The sequence below is a fragment of the Crinia signifera genome, chromosome 9 (assembly GCF_055691185.1).
Source record: "Crinia signifera chromosome 9, ASM5569118v1, whole genome shotgun sequence".
NCBI classification, from domain to species: domain Eukaryota; kingdom Metazoa; phylum Chordata; class Amphibia; order Anura; family Myobatrachidae; genus Crinia; species Crinia signifera.
This window is the reverse complement of record NC_139225.1, coordinates 115,248,374-115,252,193: the sequence shown is the minus strand read 5'-3', so window position 1 is coordinate 115,252,193 and position 3,820 is coordinate 115,248,374. Positions and strand designations below refer to the sequence as shown.

At 51.3% G+C, this 3,820-nt stretch overlaps 1 pseudogene; it reads right to left on the bottom strand.

Moving 5' to 3' along the window:
* Positions 1-2,716: 2,716 nt before the first annotated feature.
* On the bottom strand, positions 2,717-2,835 carry LOC146039867 (5S ribosomal RNA; annotated as a pseudogene).
* Between the last annotated feature and the right edge of the window lie 985 nt (positions 2,836-3,820).

Sequence of the window (3,820 nt, the reverse complement as noted above, 5' to 3'; positions counted from 1 at the left end):
CTGCCACAAATGGAAGCTATCCCCGGCAGGGCTGTGCTGGACTGAATAGCTTAAAAGGGCTCAGGTGTCGAATCACCTGAGGAGGATCCAGCCCAGCCCCCCCCCGGATCAAATGCCGTCAGTTCCGGCACACGCACCCGGCTGGCTTCCCCAGGTTACCTGGGTGGAAGTCGTCAGAGAGACAAGTGTGTGGAATCCAGCCGTCCATCCTGCCCACAGCCCCGCCGAACCCGCCACCTGTCAGCACGGGTCACACAGGGTGGTGTAAGGCTTTCTGGCAACACCTCTAGTAACACCATATAGGCTATATTAGAACTGGAAACGGGTGTGTAGCAGGAATCCAAGATGGGACCAAACAAGCCAGGAGCAAACAGAACAGAGAGAGGTGACTGCCACAAATGGAAGCTATCACCGGCAGGGCTGTGCTGGACTGAATAGCTTAAAAGGGCTCAGGTGTCCAATCACCTGAGGAGGATCCAGCCCAGCCCCCCGGATCAAATGCCATCAGTTCCGGCACACGCACCCGGCTGGCTTCCCCAGGTTACCTGGGTGGAAGTCATCAGAGAGCCAAGTGTGTGGAATTCAGCCGTCCATCCTGCCCTCAGCCCCGCCGAACCCGCCACCTGTCAGCACGGGTCACACAGGGTGGCGTAGGGCTTTCTAGCAACACCTCTAGTAACACCATATAGGCTATATTAAAAAATGCCTTTTAAAAAAGTCATTCGATGGCAAATGAAGATGTGATTTGCATCTACTATAAATTCTCAAAAATAAATCCAGTGGTAGGGCCCATGCTTAGTGAATAATGTATATATATTTATATATATACTGCTACTGCATGCATAATGTATCAGATTAATAACAGAAATGCACTGTAGAAAATTATTTACAGTCTTGAACAGTTTAATATAACATACAGAATGTATCTATCAAGTGCACAATCTAACCCTACATGCCTAAACCATAGAGGAGGGGTGGGGACCCCAGGCAATGGGGTCTACTAGGTGTTTCCCCTGAGCCCCTGTGGGCCAGTCCTGCACTGTGTGTTATAAAAGTGGAGACATAGCATTTAATTTGTCATAGTAATTTACAAAATAGTGTTTTGTAAACGACCAAATCCCCAAACATTGGTCAACCATAATATATTACTGTACTGAAACTGCTGAAATTCCGCTTTGTTCACTATCTACAGTGAACCCTGGTTCCAAATAGAAAGACATAGGGGGGGGGGCCTAAACTGCACACCCTGGACATATGAGGTGCTACCTGCTGAGACTTGTAGTGCAACAAGCAGGAGGAGGAGTTTGCAGGTGCACACTAAATATATATGCTAGACCTTTTAATATCTTGCTATACTGCATTTGAGGTTATTAGCATAGTAATGGCCATTAGTATGGGCTTGTCCACCGCATCCAGGTTACCTCAATAGGACAAGTCCCTAACACTACTCTGAGACAGGTCCAGGGCACAGGGCCCCCCAGGCCAGCCCAGCAGAACCACCCCATGGCATCACATTAGTGTGAAATTAAAGTGATAGTAAAAGGAATAGGGGAAATTATATGTGATAGGACTTACCTAGGTAAGAAGTAATAATAAATGTGAAGGGTGCTACATATATATTAAACAAACTAAAGGGGTGATTGAAAGTGTACGATATGATGCCATGGAGCAGCCAAGCAACAGCAGCCCAAAGAGCCCAGCGCCCCAAACACAGTCCCACAGACCAACACTCAGCATCAGTGGTGTAGCTAGATTCCACAGTGCCCGGAGCAGGGGCATGCTTCGCGCCCCCCCCCCCACAGCACCAACAAGTAATAGAGCATAAGCTCTGCAGGTCACGGCACTGACAGGGAATAGAGTGCAAGCTCTGCAGGCCACAGCACTCACAATGAAAGGTAATAGAGCGTAAGCTCTGCGGATCACGGCACTGACAGGGAATAGAGTGCAAGCTCCGCAGCTCAAAGCATTGACAGGCAATAAAATGTCAACTCTGCAGGTCACTGCACTAACACAGGGAATAGAGTGCAAGCTCTGTGGGTCCCAGCACCGGGGAAAGGCCAGGCGCTGTGGCAGGGATGCACCTGTCACGGGTGAAGGGCAGCAGACGGGGGTGCTCGTACCTTGGGGGCGGCGATGACAGGAAATGGTGTTCTGAGGGCTTCTCCGCTGGAATCCCCGGTGATTAGGCCGCTGCGGCGCGGTGTCCCCGGTATTTTTAGGCGGAGGCTGGGCGGTGTGTATCAAGGGCATGCGTAGCTAGGACCCGGCCTCCTCACCGACACTCAGTTCATTAATATGCAGCAGTCGGCAGGGGGCGGGCCGGGGACCGGGATGGAAGCCGATTGGCTGTCTCTGAGCTTGAGGGGCGTGCCTACAGCCCGTGCATCAGAGATGCTCGTCCTGGCGCTGCATCCCTGCCTCCGGCGCATGCGCACTGAGTGCGCTCGCCGGATTTTACCCTACTGATGCCGGGCACAGCGGGCGAGCAGGGCGGGGGAGCCGGCGGCAGAGCTCTGGCGACAGGTGACATGTCACCGCCCGGAGCTTGTACTCCGCCGGCTCCACCGTAGCTACGCCTCTGCTCAGCATATATGTACAGTAGGACTTACCCTCATAGTGCCAAGCTGAGGTGTGCAGTCTTGAATGTTGGGACTCCAACCTAATTAAAAACTCACTCTGGCAGTCATATGTACAGCGGTTCACCTCCCTTGTGCTTATATTGCCACACCTGGTCTTCCCCAGGGGTCTCCCACTTAGGTACTGTCCCGGCCCTCCACTGCTTGGCTTCCAAGTTCGGGGAGGGTTTGGGCAATCCAGTGGGGTATGGTGGCAATATATCTGGGTTAATTAGGTGTACTTCAATCGATTCGATTATGACTGTTTGACTACAGATAGAGATGGCGCATCAAGCTTGACCCATGGGGTTGGGAGAGGCAGACTATATATAGAAAAAAACACACACAAAATCACTAAAAAACGTATATGTTTAAATATTATGGCAGACTATAAATAGAAAAGCCGGTATATACAGTATGGATTTGATATGCTGGGTGGCTCTCGGCTCTCATGTGGCACAATTGGTTGGACAGATAATTGGTGCTGCAAGGCAGGGCAATTGCGGTTGTCAGGTTGTGCAAGTGGATTTGAATAGTGGGCACTGTGTTATAATCATTGACACAGTATGTGTAGACACAAGTAATGGAAGTGTCAAACTGATGTTAGAGTTGCAGCCTACTGCGAATCAATTGAAAACCCTGGGTAGATGGTATGGACGAATGTCACAATTTAATACAATGCTGAGAAGGTAACGGAGTGGGAGCACTGCCCAGCTGCACGTCGCAGTGGGAGATGTGCCCGTGTACCTGCTGCCGCTGCCTGTGTTAGCGGCTGACGGGGAGATTCAGCGTGTCCGGCGATGCCATAGAAGCCGGAGAGGTGGAGAGCCGGACCGGCGTATGCCATTTGCTTGAGCTGCAGATAGCCGGGGAGATGCGGAGAGATGAAGAAGTGGGGAGCCGGACCCACTGATAGCTGCCACCCGGGCGCAGACCGGCTGGCCGGGAGTTGGTGGGACAGCGGTTGGAGCTCGTTGGCTGCCGATGCGTGCCAGAGGAGTGAGGCTGAGGGGGGACTGGCTGGCTGGGCTGGACACGTGTTTCGCCTATGAGGCTTCTTCCTGCAGTGCCATTTAGTCTCCAATAAAAGTTATGTTTTAAAACAATCATTGAACCCATTCAAATTTAAAAAGGAGTGCGCCCAAAAAGCGTTTTTTCTTTCTTTTTCAGTCTTTTCCTTACAAAAAAACCCCAGTGTAAAAACG